Raw genomic sequence first — 17,750 nt, forward strand, 5'->3', positions numbered from 1 at the left:
ATGTTTGCCAAATTATGGATTTCCAGCTTTTTGAAAATGGAATTCTGCTATTTAAAATGTTTTTCTGACCTCTGTCCTGTCCTCTCCACGGTCTGTTGCTTCACTTCTCATATACATCATCGAGCACAGGTTTTGTTTTGTTCTGTTCATGCCTATCCCGCCTGTTGCCTCTGCTGCTTAGTTGCTTTGGACACTGCCAGAACAGCTGCAGTTGTTGGCTATGTGGGTACAACTGTGATTATATTCAATGAATTTGACCCACACAGGACATGCTAAATTCACCAGTCTGTCCATTCTTGCTTGCCTTGTGTGAGGAGTGTTCTGTTTGTTGGGCATTAGTGGCAGGTTTTGTTGTTGTAGAGGTGAAGGACACAGCAGGCACTTTCTTCAGATCTGGAGCACAAGGTAGACAAGGTAAAGCACCTGCCTCTGCATTAAGTTACTGGCCAGAGAAATTGACAGAAAATTGCTACCGTGGCATTTAAAATGCTGCAGGGGTAAAATACTGTGATTGCACTGAGGCATCAAACGGTCATGGCATGAAAATGAACTGGTGAGCTAGGCTGGGGGACATTGCAATCCACCAGGATCCTGTCTTCACAGGTTCACATCCACTTTCCAGCTGTGGGTAAATGAATCAGTGATTGTGATTGGCTGATTCTACCCACCGTCCTGAAACTGAGTACAAAGGACTAACATATCAACCTTAGCATGTCAACCTCTGGGATCAACCTCTGTACAAATGGGCAGTTGAAACTTTGGGTCCTCTTAGGCTAGATAGTTCAGATATGTGTTGCCTTTACCAGCTAAGGCATCTGGGGTTGAGTTGTGCTGCACTACAGTCCCTGAGTATCAAATCATTGCCCCACACCTGCCTCCCCTCTCTTCCCTCGCTAGATGTACAAACATAAAATCTTCCTTCTTGTTGAGTTAGTTCTGAGGCTCCAAGAGCTGGGGTGTTCAGTTGTTGAGCTGTTGGCAGGTAGCAGTTTGCACTGTTATCTGTTCAATGCTCTGCTCTTTTTGTGCTGAAAGCTGGTTTAAATTACCAGATCATGCAATGATACTGTTTTCTGATTATTGAAGTTCAGGCCGTGAATATTGTCATGAAGATGTGCTTTATGCCAAATAATCATTTTTAATCCACCAGCTGGAAACATGAGCTGAACTTTTAAAAAAACAGGCATTTTTAAAACACAGACTAAAGTGACTTGAACTCACAGCCAAGATGGCTTCCTAATTTGCATTATTGTACATTTCACATTCTAACCCCATTGAGTTGGAGACAGCATGTCTGCAAAAACCCATAAAAGACAATGACCTCAGAGGAATGTGAATGGAGCATATTTCCTATTCCATTAGCACAATGTCCAGATACTCAACTGGGTCGAGATAAACCGTCAAACTTGAACAATGGGACCTTGGCTAAGAGGGGCAATTTCCAAACCTGATCTAATCAAGCTGCAATTGGAACACGAGATCATGTTTGAATTGCTGGTCAGTTGGAGAGGGCAGTCACATGACAAGCCAACCATTTGTATGCTTTAAGCACATGTTTTCTCAGCAAAACTAAGAACAAGCAGCTAAGAAGCTGAGAGAGATCCTTCCTCTCTCTCCACCCAATTTGTAAGCTTTTGGGTCCAGTCTGCTGTTGTTTGACTCTCTCTCCATGCGCAGCAGATAGAGCTTTTAAAGAAAGAACTCAACTGCACAGCTCTGTCTCCAGAAGAACAGATAAATCTTAAATCTGTAATTCCAAAGCAACTCGTGCTGAAAGTAGGCCACCGAATGAAAGCAGCAAGATCACTGGATTCAGCCTGAAACCAGCCGAGTCACCAAACTACAGACTGTGAAATCCTTTTAACTTCTATGGACTCTAATTTGGCCAACATATCCTACCCCACTCCGCAATCTATACTTGTGTGTGTATGTGTGAAAGTTGGTGCATATTTTATTATTTTACCTAGATCGGCTTATGCATAATAAAGCTAATCTCTTCCTTTGTTAAACTCAATAAACCTGTCCTATGATTCTTTTCTGATCACAGCGTGTAAACAGTAAAGTACTCACTGAATTGGCAAGTATATCTCTTTCCAACAAAAAACCTAATGCAGTTAAATGATGAGAGGGTAAAGAGGGGAGCCATTTGACCCTTCCTCATCTGGTTATAACAGGATCCATGTAAGGAGAAATTGATTAAGCTGTCGGATCAAACCCCATTTTGCATGGCCTGCCCTCATCTTTTTTGCTTTGTCCTGAACTCAAGTGACTGGATTTGAATGAAGGGTTTCTGCCTACCCTGAACACAAAACTGCTGAACTGGAAAAGAACCCCAACAATGACAGTGTTTCATGGCCCAGAGCCATGTGCTGGCCTGACATGAGCATCTGTTCATGTTGGCTTTTGAGTGAAGGAAGCACAACCCACTTCCATCACTCTGGTATCACTGTACTTTGTTTGAGTTCATATTCTGTTCTTTTATACTGAGGGAACTAGAAAGTTAGCATTCTGGCCAGATCAGGTGGCTGTTAGATTTAGAGTCCAAAATTGAGCCTGACTGCATTCATCTCATGGAACTTGTACAATTCCTGATGTGTCAGATGATGTTCAAAGGTTTGTCGGTCCAAAGATTCCAGTTTACAGTAGTTAATAGGTGAACAAATCCAGTAATTAAATCACTAGCAACTTCAGTAGTAATTAAACAATTGCTGCCAGTATTTAGAGCAGTTCAACTAGGTACCTTTGCTTGGAACGTAGTCAGGTAAGAATATTTCTCATAATTTTGCTAATTTCCCTTTTGACCTGAAGTTGTTCGTAAAATTTGTTATCCAATATGCTATAATGTGTACATGTGTTGAAATGCTGAGGTCACTTTGGTACCTTGATACAAATGTATTGGTCCACAGTCTTGACAGTAATAGAAGATGAACAAAGTAAAAATTAGTAGTCCAGGTCTGTTGGTCTCCAGATTTCTGGGATCCTGCGGAAGTCCCGACATACTGGCCTCCATGGGAATTGCTTGGGAAATTTTAATTTCTGATGGGCAATTCAGCTGTTCCCCAGGATCCTCTGCGAAAGTCTCAGACTCTGGGTTAGGGTCTGAGAGTTTGGACAATTTTGATTTACTTACCTGAATATCAGACTGTAAAATCCTAGTCTAACTCCTGGTTAGCTATAGAACTGACCCCCCAATCACTTACACTGAATACCCCACTGCCCGCTTGATCCCCGACTAACCCCACTGACACCCGACTAACCCCAACCAGCACCCCCAACCGACTTGACTAGCCCTTCTCACCATGCTAATTCCCAACCACCTGATTACACCCCCGCCTTACTGCCTCTCCTGCTCCGACCCACTACCCACTTTATTATCCACTGCACCCCACCCACCTGCCATCTTACCCAGCTGTCACCTCATCCACCAGCCATCCTTCCCCACCTACCACCTACCCAGTTATCACCCTACCCATCTGCCACCCTACCCACCAACTTACCCATATACCACCCTAGCCATCTACCCACCTTACCCACTTACCTCACCCACCCTACCTACTTACCTTACTCACCGACCCACCCTACCTCCCTACCCATTCATACATCCATCCATTCACTCATTCACTAGCATTCACCTATTCACACATTCACTAACATTCACACTGGACCTTTAAATTTACCTTATGACAGCTAGAGCTATAAAAAAAGAGGTATGTCTTGTCTTTCACCCAATGCTACAGCACTGTAATGGAGTTCTTTGTGGGACTGTACACTCTACAGTTTTAAAGAAGGACAGCCTTACCAAGGTCCTGTATAATTGCAGCAAGACATCCCTGCTCCTGCACTTGAATCCTCTCACTATGAAGGCCAAAATACCATTTGTTTTCTTTACCACTTGCTGCACCTGCATGCTTACCTTCAGTGACTGGTGTATGAGGACACCCAGGTCTTGTTGCACATTCCCCTCTCTCAATTTATAGCCATTCAGATAATAATCTGCCTTCCAGTTTTTTGCTACCAAAGTGGATAACCTCACATTTATCCATATTATACTGCATCTGCCATGCATTTGCCCACTCACTCAGCTTGTCCAAATCACACTGAAGCATCTCTGCATCCTCCTCACAGCTCACCCTCCCACCCAGCTTTGTGTCATCTGCAAATTTGGAGATATTACATTTAGTTCCCACATCTAAAACATCCTAGACATTACCATTGATCAGAAACTTAACTAGACAAGCCATATAAATACTGTAGCTACAAAAGCGAGTCAAAGACTATGAAAGCTGCAGTGAGTAACCCACTTCTTGTCTTCCCAAGACCTGTCCACCACTACAAGATATAAGTCAGAAGTGTGAATACTCTCCACTTACCAGGATGAGTGCAGCTCCTACAACAGTCAAGAGGCTTGACACCATCAATGACAAAGCAACCTGCTTGACCAGTAGCCCATTCACCACCTTAAACATTCACTCCCTCCACCATTAGAACACAAAGGCAGCAGTGTACCATCAACAAGATGCACTGCAGTAACTTGCCAAGGCTACTTCAAGAGCACCTTTCAAACCCTCAACCTCTACCACCAAGAAGAACATGAGTAGCAAAGGCATGGGAACACCACTGCCTGCAAGTTCCCTTCCTACATCACATGGACTGCAGCAGGGTGGATCACCAACACTTTCTCAAAGGTAATTAGGTATTGGCAGTAAATACTGGCCTTGCCAGTGATGCTCCCATCCCAAGAATGAATAGAAAAATGTAGACAAAAACAAAAATAGCTGGAAAAGTGCAGCAAGTCTGACAGCATCTGTGGAGAGGAAGGCAGAGTTAACATTTCAAGTCCATATGACTGTTGTGATGAAGAGTGTGGGGATGGTGGGGATGTCCAGCTATTTTTGTTTTTGTTTCAGATTTCCAGCATCTGTAGTATTTTGCTTTTATTTTATAGAAAAATGTAGATGTTCGTCACATTATGCTGAAGTCATGGTAACAGCAGCATGTCATATAATGCTGAGAGAAGTTTAACGTTATCCACATATGACTTCCAGAATAAAATCTCTTGTCAGCCACCTGTATATTACATGATAAAAATAGTTACAAAATTAACTGTATTACTGAGAATGATTGTTCTATAAGGTAACAGATGGCATATATACTCCGTTAGTCTTGGTAACAGATGCCAATCTCTTGTAGTGATGGTAACAGTTGTCACATTCTTTTATATATTGTCCGTTCATGGGCATTGCTGGCTGGGCCTGCATTTATTGCCCATCCCTAATTGCCCTTGAGAAGGAGGTGGTGAGCTGCCTTCTTGAACCGCTGCAGTCCATGTGTTGTAGGAACACCCACAGGGCTGTTGGGAAGGAGTTCCAGGATTTTGACCCAGTGACAGTGAAGGAATGACGATATAGTTCCAAGTCAGGAAAGTGTGTGACTTTTGGGGAAACTTGCAAGTGGTGGTGTTCCCATGCATCTGCTACATTTGTCCTTCTAGGTGGTAGAGGTCACAGGTTTGGAAGGTGCTATCGAAGCAGCCTTAGTGAGTTGCTGCCGTGCATCTTGTAGATGGTACACACTACTGCCACTGTGCGTTGATGATGGAAAGAGTGAATGTTGAAAGTGGTGGATGGGGTGCTAATCAAGCAGGTTGCTTTGTCCTGGATGATGTCGAGCTTCTTGAATGTTGTTGGAGCTGTACTTATTCAGGTAAGAGGAGAGTATTGCATCACACTCCTGACTTGAGTCTTGTAGATGGTGGACAGCCATTGGGAGTCAGGAGGTGAGTTACTTTCTGCAGCATTCCCAACCTGTGACCTGCTTTTGTAGCCACAGTATTTACATGTCTGGTCCAGTTGAGTTTCTGGTCAATGGTAACTCCCAAGTGTTGATAGTGGAAGTTTCAGTGATGGTAATGCCATTGAATGTCAAGGGGAGATGGTTAGATTCTCTCTTATTGGAGATGGTCATTGCCTGGCACTTGTGTGGTGTGAATGTCACATGCCACTTTTCAGCCCAAGCCTGAATATTGTCCAGGTTGTGCATATGGATACACACTACTTCAGTGTCTGAGGAGTAGCGAATGGTGCTGAACATTGTGCAATCATCAGCCAACATCCCCGCTTCTGATCTTATGATGAAAGGAAGGTAATTGATGAAGCAGCTGAAGATGGTTGGGTCTAGGACACTACCCTGAGGAGCTCCGGCAGCGAGGTCCTGGCACTGAGATTATTTACCTCCAATAGCAACAACCATCTTCTTTTGTGCCAGGTATGACTCCAACCAGTGGAGAGTTTTGATTCCCATTGACTTCAATTTTGCCAGGGCTCTTTGGTGCCACACTTAGTCAAACGCTCCCTTGCTGTCAGGAGTAGTCACTCTCACCTCACCTCTTAAGTTCAGCTCTTTTGTTCATGTTTGGACCAAGGCTATAATGAGGTCAGGAGCTGAGTGGTCCTGGTGGAACCCAAACTAAGCATCATTGCGCAGCTTATTGCTGAGTAAGTGCCTCTTGATAGCACTGTCGACAACACCTTCCATCACTTCGCTGATAATCAAAAGTAGACTGATTGGGTGGTAATTGGCCACGTTGGACTTGTTCTGCTTTTTGTGGACAGGACATGCCTGGGCAATTTTACACACTGCTGTGCAGATGCCAGCATTGTAACTGTACTGGAACAGCTTGGCTAGGGGTGTAGCTCGTTCTGGAGCACAAATCTTCAGTACTATTGTCAGAATGTTGTCAGAGCCCAAAGCCTTTTCAGTATCCAGTGCCTTCTTGATATCACATGGAGTGAATCCAATTGGCTGAAGAGTGGCATCTGATATGCTGGGCTCCCCCATCATTGAGGATGGGAGTATTTGTGGACCCTCCTTCTCCTGTTAGTTGTTAATTGTCCACCACTGTTCATGACTGGATGTGGCAGGACTGTAGGGTTTAGGTCTGTTCCGTTGGTTGTAGGATCGCTTAGCTGTGTTTGGAATGCAAGTAGTCCTGGGTTGTAGCTTCACCAGGTTGACATCTCATTTTTAGGTATGCCTGTTGCTGCTCCTGGCATGCCCTCCTGCACTCTTCATTGAACCAGGGTTGATCTGCTGGCTTGATGGTAATGATAGAATGGGGGCTATGCTGGACCATGAGGTTGGACCAGATTGTGGTTGAGTACAGTTCTGCTGCCGCTGATGGTCCACAGCGCCTCATGGATGCCCAGTTTTGAGTTGCTAGATCTGTTCAAAGTCTATCCCATTTAGCATGGTGGTAGTGTCATACATGATGGAGGGTACTCTCAATGAGAAGGCGGGCGTTCTGCTCCACAAGGACTGTGTGGTGGTCACTCCTACCAGTACTATCATGGACAGATGCTTCTGCGACAATGGATTGGTGAGAATGTGGTCAAATAGGTTTTCCCTCTAGTTGGCTCTCTCACCAGCTGCCGCAGACCCAGTCTAGCAGCTATGTCCTATAGAACTTGGCATTTTCAGTCAGTAGTGGTGCTACCAAGCCATTCTTGGTGATGGACATTGAAGTCCCCCACCCTGAGTATATTCTGTGCTTTTTCCACCTTCAGTGCTTCTTTCAACTGATTCTTTCAACATGGAGGAGTACTGATTCATCAACTGAGGTGGGGGGGTGGGTGCATGATAGGGGGTGGGTGCATGGTAGGTGGTAATCAGCAAAAGGTTTTCTTGCCTATGACTGACCTGATGCCATGAGACTTCATGGGGTCAATGTTAAGGACTCCCAGGGCAACTCCCTCCCAACTGTATACCACTGTGCTGCCACCTCTGGTGGGTCTGTCCTGTTGGTGGAACAAGACATATCCAGGAATGGTGATGGTGGTCAAAACAAAAACAAAAATAGAATTACCTGGAAAAACTCAGCAGGTCTGGCAGCATCGGCGGAGAAGAAAAGAGTTGACGTTTCGAGTCCTCATGACCCTTCGACAGAACTTGAGTTCGAGTCCAAGAAAGAGTTGAAATATAAGCTGGTTTAAGGTGTGTGTGTGGGGGGCGGAGAGAGAGAGAGAGAGAGGGGGTGTGGTTGTAGGGACAAACAAGCAGTGATAGAAGCAGATCATCAAAAGATGTCAACAACAATAGTACAAAAGAACACATAGGTGTTAAAGTTAAAGTTGGTGATATTATCTAAACGAATGTGCTAATTAAGAATGGATGGTAGGGCACTCAAGGTATAGCTCTAGTGGGGGTGGGGAGAGCATAAAAGATTTTTAAAAAATTTAAAAAAAAATAATTTTTTTTAAATAATGGAAATAGGTGGGAAAAGGAAAATCTTTATAATTTATTGGAAAAAAAAGGAAGGGGGAGACAGAAAGGGGGTGGGGATGGGGGAGAGAGCTCACGACCTAAAGTTGTTGAATTCAATATTCAGTCCGGAAGGCTGTAAAGTGCCTAGTCGGAAGATGAGGTGTTGTTCCTCCAGTTTGCGTTGGGCTTCACTGGAACAATGCAGCAAGCCAAGGACAGACATGTGGGCAAGAGAGCAGGGTGGAGTGTTAAAATGGCAAGCGACAGGGAGGTTTGGGCCATTATTGCGGACAGACCACAGGTGTTCTGCAAAGCAGTCGCCCAGTTTACGTTTGGTGTCTCCAATGTAGAGGAGACCACATTGGGAGCAACGAATGCAGTAGACTAAGTTGGGGGAAATGCAAGTGAAATGCTGCTTCACTTGAAAGGAGTGTTTGGGTCCTTGGACGGTGAGGAGAGAGGAAGTGAAGGGGCAGGTGTTGCATCTTTTGCGTGGGCATGGGGTGGTGCCATAGGAGGGGGTTGAGGAGTAGGGGGTGATGGAGGAGTGGACCAGGGTGTCCCGGAGGGAGCGATCCCTACGGAATGCCAATAGGGGGGGTGAAGGGAAGATGTGTTTGGTGGTGGCATCATGCTGGAGTTGGTGGAAATGGCGGAGGATGATCCTTTGAATGCGGAGGCTGGTGGGGTGATAAGTGAGGACAAGGGGGACCCTATCATGTTTCTGGGAGGGAGGAGGAGGCGTGAGGGCGGATGCACGGGAGATGGGCCGGACACGGTTGAGGGCCCTGTCAACGACCGTGGGTGGAAAACCTCGGTTAAGGAAGAAGGAGGACATGTCAGAGGAACTGTTTTTGAAGGTAGCATCATCGGAACAGATGCGACGGAGGCGAAGGATCTAAGAGAATGGGATGGAGTCCTTACAGGAAGCGGGGTGTTTGGAGGTGTAGTCGAGATAGCTGTGGGAGTCAGTGGGTTTGTAATGGATATTGGTGGACAGTCTATCACCAGAGATTGAGACAGAGAGGTCAAGGAAGGGAAGGGAAGTGTCAGAGATGGACCACGTGAAAATGATGGAGGGGTGGAGATTAGAAGCAAAATTAATAAATTTTTCCAAGTCCCGACGAGAGCATGAAGCGGCACCGAAGTAATCATCGATGTACCGGAGAAAAAGTTGTGCAAGGGGTCTGGAGTAGGACTGGAACAAAGAATGTTCCACATACCCCACAAAGAGACAGGCATAGCTGGGGCCCATGCGGGTACCCATAGCCACACCTTTTATTTGGAGGAAGTGAGAGGAGTTGAAGGAGAAATTGTTCAGCGTGAGAACAAGTTTAGCCAGATGGAGGAGAGTAGTGATGGATGGGGATTGTTCGGGCCTCTGTTCGAGGAAGAAGCTAAGGACCCTCAGACCATCCTGGTGGGGGATGGAGGTGTAGAGGGATTGGACGTCCATGGTGAAGAGGAAGCGGTTGGGGCCAGGGAATTGGAAATTGTTGATGTGACGTAAGGTGTCAGAGGAATCACGGATGTAGGTGGGAAGGGACTGGACAAGAGGAGAGAGAAGGGATTCAAGATAACGAGAAATGAGTTCTGTGGGGCAGGAGCAAGCTGAGACGATCGGTCTACCGGGGCAGTTCCGTTTGTGGATTTTGGGTAGGAGACAGAAGCGGGCCGTCCGAGGTTGGGCGACTATCAGGTTGGAAGCTGTGGGAGGGAGATCCCCAGAGGAGATGAGGTCAGTGACAGTCCTGGAAACAATGGCTTGATGTTCAGTGGTGGGGGTCATGGTCCAGGGAGAGGTAGGAGGAAGTGTCTGCGAGTTGACGCTCAGCCTCCGCGAGGTAGAGGTCAGTGCTCCAGACAACAACAGCACCACCCTTGTCAGTGGGTTTGATGACAATGTCAGGGTTGGACCTGAGAGAATGGAGTGCAGTAAGTTCAGAGAGAGACAGGTTAGAATGGGTGAGAGGAGCAGAGAAATTGAGACAACTAATGTCGCGCCGACAGTTCTCAATGAAAAGATCAAGAGAAAGTAAGAATCCAGAGGGAGGTGTCCAGGTGGAGGGAGAATATTGGAGATGGGTAAAAGGATCCGTTGAACTGGGAGAGGACTCCTGCCCAAAGAAGTGAGCCCGGAGACGAAGACGGCGGAAGAAGAGCTCAGCATCATGCCGAGCCCGAAATTCATTGAGGTGAGGGCGTAAGGGTATGAAACTAAGTCCTTTACTGAGCACTGAACATTCAGCATCGGAGAGGGGAAGGTCAGGGGGTATAGTGAATACACGGCTGGGGTTGGGATTGGAAGATGGGGTGGGGACGGAGGGACAGGCAGGGGTGGAGGGTCCTAGATGGGTGTTGGTGTCGATGAGTTGTTGGAGCTTGCGTTCCTTAGCTCTTGAGAGAAAGAGAAAAAGTTTCTTGTTGAGGCGTCGGATGAGCCGAAGAATAAAATGAAACTGGGGGCACGCGCAGCTTTGGAAAAGGGTATGGCGGTGCTGCTGGAGGGAGAGGTCGAGTGTGTTCATATGGCGGTGCATGGCACTGAGTGTGGATTTCAGAATGTGATGGGAACAGCAGTCCGAGAAACGTTTTATGTCCCGGAGATACCTGTAATCCTGGGTGGGTTCGAAACATGAGGGGTGGAATTTCAGTTGAAATCCACGTGGGGTAAGTCGGAGATGGAGACAGTCACTGAGAAAGGAGATATGGCTGTGAAAGCGGGTTTTAGTAAACACCTTGTCAAACACCAGGAGGGAAATGGAAAGCAAGGAAGGTGAGCAGGGCAAAAGAGAGGAACGGAAATCTTGTCGCAGAAAAGAACAGAACTTCTTCAAGGAGGTAGGCATTTCTTGAAGAGCAGTGGCAGTCAATTAAACACAGAGATAAAAACAAAAAAACTGCGGATGCTGGAAATCCAAAACAAAAACAAAAACAGAATTACCTGGAAAAACTCAGCAGGTCTGGCAGCATCGGCGGAGAAGAAAAGAGTTGACGTTTCGAGTCCTCATGACCCTTCGACAGAACTTGAGTTCGAGTCCAAGAAAGAGTTGAAATAGAAGCTGGTTTAAGGTGTGTGTGTTGGGGGGCGGAGAGAGAGAGAGAGAGAGAGAGAGAAGTGGAGTGGGGGTGTGGTTGTAGGGACAAACAAGCAGTGATAGAAGCAGATCATCAAAAGATGTCAACAACAATAGTACAAAAGAACACATAGGTGTTAAAGTTAAAGTTGGTGATATTATCTAAACGAATGTGCTAATTAAGAATGGATGGTAGGGCACTCAAGGTATAGCTCTAGTGGGGGTGGGGAGAGCATAAAAGATTTTTAAAAAATTTAAAAAAAAATTTTTTTTTAAAATAATGGAAATAGGTGGGAAAAGGAAAATCTTTATAATTTATTGGAAAAAAAAGGAAGGGGGAGACAGAAAGGGGGTGGGGATGGGGGAGGGAGCTCACGACCTAAAGTTGTTGAATTCAATATTCAGTCCAGAAGGCTGTAAAGTGCCTAGTCGGAAGATGAGGTGTTGTTCCTCCAGTTTGCGTTGGGCTTCACTGGAACAATGCAGCAAGCCAATGACAGACATGTGGGCAAGAGAGCAGGGTGGAGTGTTAAAATGGCAAGCGACAGAGAGGTTTGGGTCATTCTTGCGGACAGACCGCAGGTGTTCTGCAAAGCAGTCGCCCAGTTTACGTTTGGTGTCTCCAATGTAGAGGAGACCACATTGGGAGCAACGAATGCAGTAGAATAAGTTGGGGGAAATGCAAGTGAAATGCTGCTTCACTTGAAAGGAGTGTTTGGGTCCTTGGACAGTGAGGAGAGAGGAAATGAAGGGGCAGGTGTTGCATCTTTTGCGTGGGCATGGGGTGGTGCCATAGGAGGGGGTTGAGGAGTAGGGGGTGATGGAGGAGTGGACCAGGGTGTCCAGGAGGGAGCGATCCCTACGGAATGCTGACGGGGGGGTGAAGGGAAGATGTGTTTGGTGGTGGCATCATGCTGGAGTTGGCGGAAATGGCGGAGGATGATCCTTTGAATGCGGAGGCTGGTGGGGTGATAAGTGAGGACAAGGGGGACCCTATCATGTTTCTGGGAGGGAGGAGAAGGCGTGAGGGCGGATGCGCGGGAGATGAGCCGGACACGGTTGAGGGCCCTGTCAACGACCGTGGGTGGAAAACCTCGGTTAAGGAAGAAGGAGGACATGTCAGAGGAACTGTTTTTGAAGGTAGCATCATCGGAACAGATGCGACGGAGGCGAAGGAACTAAGAGAATGGGATGGAGTCCTTACAGGAAGCGGGGTGTGAGGAGCTGTAGTCGAGATAGCTGTGAGAGTCGGTAGGTTTGTAATGGATATTGGTGGACAGTCTATCACCAGAGATTGAGACAGAGAGGTCAAGGAAGGGAAGGGAAGTGTCAGAGATGGACCACGTGAAAATGATGGAGGGGTGGAGATTAGAAGCAAAATTAATAAATTTTTCCAAGTCCCGACGAGAACATGTAGCGGCACCGAAGTAATCATCGATGTACCGGAGAAAGAGTTGTGGAAGGGGGCCGGAGTAGGCCTGGAACAAGGAATGTTCCACATACCCCATAAAGAGACAGGCATAGCTGGGGCCCATGCGGGTACCCATAGCCACACCTTTTATTTGGAGGAAGTGAGAGGAGTTGAAGGAGAAATTGTTCAGCGTGAGAACAAGTTCAGCCAGACGGAGGAGAGTAGTGGTGGATGGGGATTGTTAGGGCCTCTGTTCGAGGAAGAAGCTAAGGACCCTCAAACCATCCTGGTGGGGGATGGAGGTGTAGAGGGATTGGACGTCCACGGTGAAGAAGAAGCGGTTGGGGCCAGGGAACTGGAAATTGTTGATGTGACGTAAGGTGTCAAAGGAATCACGGATGTAGGTGGGAAGGGACTGGACAAGGGGAGAGAGAAGGGAGTCAGGATAACGAGAAATGAGTTCTGTGGGCAGGAGCAAGCTGACACGATCGGTCTACTGGGACAGTTCTGTTTGTGGATTTTGGGTAGGCACGGAGGCTGAGCGTCAACTCGCAGACACTTCCTCCTACCTCTCCCTGGACTATGACCCCACCACTGAACATCATGCCATTGTTTCCAGGACTGTCACTGACCTCATCTCCTCTGGGGATCTCCCTCCCACAGCTTCCAACCTGATAGTCGCCCAACCTCGGACGGCCCGCTTCTGTCTCCTACCCAAAATCCACAAACAGAACTGCCCCGGTAGACCGATCGTCTCAGCTTGCTCCTGCCCCACAGAACTCATTTCTCGTTATCTTGACTCCCTTCTCTCTCCTCTTGTCCAGTCCCTTCCCACCTACATCCGTGATTCCTCTGACACCTTACGTCACATCAACAATTTCCAGTTCCCTGGCCCCAACCGCTTCCTCTTCACCATGGACGTCCAATCCCTCTACACCTCCATCCCCCACCAGGATGGTCTGAGGGCCCTTAGCTTCTTCCTCGAACAGAGGCCCGAACAATCCCCATCCACCACTACTCTCCTCCGTCTGGCTGAACTTGTTCTCACGCTGAACAATTTCTCCTTCAACTCTTCTCACTTCCTCCAAATAAAAGGTGTGGCTATGGGTACCCGCATGGGCCCCAGCTATGCCTGTCTCTTTATGGGGTACGTGGAACATTCCTTGTTCCAGTCCTACTCCGGCCCCCTTCCACAACTCTTTCTCCAGTACATCGATGATTACTTCGGTGCTGCTTCATGCTCTCGTCGGGACTTGGAAAAATTTATTATTAAATTTGCTTCCAATCTCCACCCCTCCATCATTTTCACGTGGTCCATCTCTGACACTTCCCTTCCCTTCCTTGACCTCTCTGTCTCAATCTCTGGTGATAGACTGTCCACCAATATCCATTACAAACCCACCAACTCCCACAGCTATCTCGACTACAGCTGCTCACACCCCACTTCCTGTAAGGACTCCATCCCATTCTCTTAGATCCTTCGCCTCCGTCGCATCTGTTCCGATGATGCTACCTTCAAAAACAGTTCCTCTGACATGTCCTCCTTCTTCCTTAACCGAGGTTTTCCACCCACGGTCGTTGACAGGGCCCTCAACCGTGTCCGGCCCATCTCCCGCGCATCCGCCCTCACCCCTTCTCCTCCCTCCCAGAAACATGATAGGGTCCCCCTTGTCCTCACTTATCACCCCACCAGCCTCCGCATTCAAAGAATCATCCTCCGCCATTTCCGCCAACTCCAGCATGATGCCACCACCAAACACATCTTCCCTTCACCCCCCCTATCGGCATTCCGTAGGGATCGCTCCCTCCGGGACACCCTGGTCCACTCCTCCATCACCCCCTACTCCTCAACCCCCTCCTATGGCACCACCCCATGCCCACGCAAAAGATGCAACGCCTGCCCCTTCATTTTCTCTCTCCTCACCGTCCAAGGACCCAAACACTCCTTTCAAGTGAAGCAGCATTTCACTTGCATTTCCACCAACTTAGTCTACTGCATTCGTTGCTCCCAATGTGGTCTCCTCTACATTGGAGAGACCAAACGTAAACTGGGCGACTGCTTTGCAGAACACCTGCGGTCTGTCCGCAAGAATGACCCAAACCTCTCTGTCGCTTGCCATTTTAACACTCCACCCTGCTCTCTTGCCCACATGTCTGTCCTTGGCTTGCTGCATTGTTCCAGTGAAGCCCAATGCAAACTGGAGGAACAACACCTCATCTTCCGACTAGGCACTTTACAGCCTTCCGGACTGAATATTGAATTCAACAACTTTAGGTCGTGAGCTCCCTCCCCCATCCCCACCCCCTTTTTGTCTCCCCCTTCCTTTTTTTCCAATAAATTATAAAGATTTTCCTTTTCCCACCTATTTCCATTATTTAAAAAAAAAAATTTTTTTTTTAAATTTTTTAAAAATCTTTTATGCTCTCCCCACCCCCACTAGAGCTATACGTTGAGTGCCCTACCATCCATTCTTAATTAGCACATTCGTTTAGATAATATCACCAACTTTAACTTTAACACCTATGTGTTCTTTTGTACTATTGTTGTTGACATCTTTTGATGATCTGCTTCTATCACTGCTTGTTTGTCCCTACAACCACACCCCCCCTCTCTCTCTCTCTCTCCGACCCCACACACACACCTTAAACCAGCTTATATTTCAACTCTTTCTTGGACTCGAACTCAAGTTCTGTCGAAGGGTCATGAGGACTCGAAACATCAACTCTTTTCTTCTCCGCCAATGCTGCCAGACCTTCTGAGTTTTTCCAGTTAATTCTATTTTTGTTTTTGTTTTGGATTTCCAGCATCCGTAGTTTTTTTGTTTTTATCATGGTGATGGTGGTATCTGGGACATTGCCTGTAAGGTATGATTCTGTGAGTAAGTCTATGTCAGGCTGTTGCTTAACTAGTCTGTGGGACAGCTCTCTCAATTTTGGCAGAAGCCCCCAGAAAGGAAGACTTTGCAGGATCGAAAGGGCTGGGTTTGCCGTTGTTGTTTCTGATGTCCATTTTTAAAATACATTTACAGGATGTGGGCTTCACTGGCTAGGCCAGCATTTATTGCACATCCCTAATTGCCCTTGAGAAGGCAGTGATGAGCTGCCTTCTTCAACCATTAAACCCACAGCGATGTTAAGGAGGGAGTTCCAGGATTTTGACCCAGACACAGTGAAAGAACGGTGATATATTTCTAAGTCAGGATAGTGAGTGGTTTGGAAGGGAGCTTCCAGGTGGTGGTGTTCCCGTGTGTCTGCTGCCCTTGTCCTTCTAGATTGTAGCAGTCGTGGGTTTGAAAGGTGTTGCCTAAGTAGCCTTTGTGAATTTCTGCAGTAAATCTTGTAGATGGTACACATTGCTGCCACTGTTCGCTGGTGGTAGAGAGAGTGAATGTTTGTGGAAGGGGTGCCAATCAAGTGGCCTGTTTTGTCCTGGATTGAGTCGAGCTTTTTGAGTGTATGTTGTTGCTGCACTCATCTAGGCAAATGGAGGGTATTCCATCACATTCCTGACTTGTGTCTTGTAGATGGTGGACAGGCTTTGGGGAGTCAGGAGGTGAGTTACTCACTGCAGGATTCCTAGTCTCTGACCTGCTCTTGTAGCCACAGTATTTATATGGCAAGTCCAGTTCAGTTTCTGGTCAATGGTAATCCCCAGGATGCTGATAGATTGATGCCAGATGGTCCATCCGGTTTCATCCTTTTTTTTTGGGCTTCGTAGCGGTTTGATACAACTGAGTGGCTTGCTGGACCGTTGCAGAGTCAACCACATTGCTGTGAGTCAGGAGTCACATGTAGGAGTCACATGTAGGCCAGGACGGCAGATTTTCTTCCTTAAGGGCATAAGTGAACAACATGGGTTTTTATGAAATTTGATTTGTGCTTGTGATTCACTAGCTTTTAATTCCAGATTTTTATTAATTTGAATTTAAATTCCACCAGCATTAGCCTGTGTTTCTAGCTTACTAGTCCAGTGACATTACCATTACACCACTCCCTCCCACATGCCTCTATAATCAGGATAACAGTACATATCATTCTTGTATAAAGATGTGGTCACACAAATGGTAGAAATGTCACACTGTGCTGCAGTGATGTTTGAGTTGAAACTGACTGGTGATTGGTAAGTGTGTTTGACAGGGTAGTGCCTGGCTGTGACCCTCCTCCATCCAGACTAACCCCTAGCTCTCCTCCATCCAATTTAGTCCTGTCTCTGATCCTTTCCCCTCATCCATTCAAACCCTGGCTCTGATTCCCTCTTCTGATCCAGACTAACCCCCGGCTCTTTCCCCTTCCCTTCATCCAGACTAACCCCTGGCTAAAAACCCACCCAATTTGAAAATTGAGGTTGCACCAAGAGGTCAAAATTGAAGGGCACGGAGATCTCAAAAGGTTTTGGGGCTGGAGAATAATACAGATATTGGGGAGGGATTGGGGTGGTGGCGATGGCCATGGAGGGATTTGAAAACAAGATTGAGAATTTGAAAATGGTGGTGTTGCTGAACCAGGAGCCAATATAGTTCAGCAAGCAACAGGTGCTGATGGGTGAATGGGACTTGGTGTGAGTTAAGACAAGGGGAAGCAATATTTTGGATGATCTCAAGCTTATGGAGGGTTGAATGTGGGAGACTGGCCAGGAGTGCATTTGAATAGTCAAGTCTAAAACTAACGAAGGTATGGATGAGTGTTTCAGCAGCAGATGGGCAGAGACAACAGATGTTATGGTAATGGAAATAGGCCGTCTTTCCTAGTGATGGTGCGATATGTGGTCAGAAGCTCTTTTCAGGGTCAAATGTGATACCAAGATTACGAACAGTTTGGTTCAGTCTCAGACAGTAGTCAGGGAGGGGGATGGAGTCAGTATCTAGGGAATGGAATTTGTGGCAGGGACTCGAAGACAATGGCTTCAGGTCTTCCTAATATTTAATTGGAGAAAATTTCTGCTCATCCAGTCCTGGATGTCAGATAACCAGTCTGATAATATAGCAACAGTGGAGGAGTCGTGA

This window comes from Carcharodon carcharias, chromosome 15, assembly GCF_017639515.1.
Source record: "Carcharodon carcharias isolate sCarCar2 chromosome 15, sCarCar2.pri, whole genome shotgun sequence".
NCBI classification, from domain to species: domain Eukaryota; kingdom Metazoa; phylum Chordata; class Chondrichthyes; order Lamniformes; family Lamnidae; genus Carcharodon; species Carcharodon carcharias.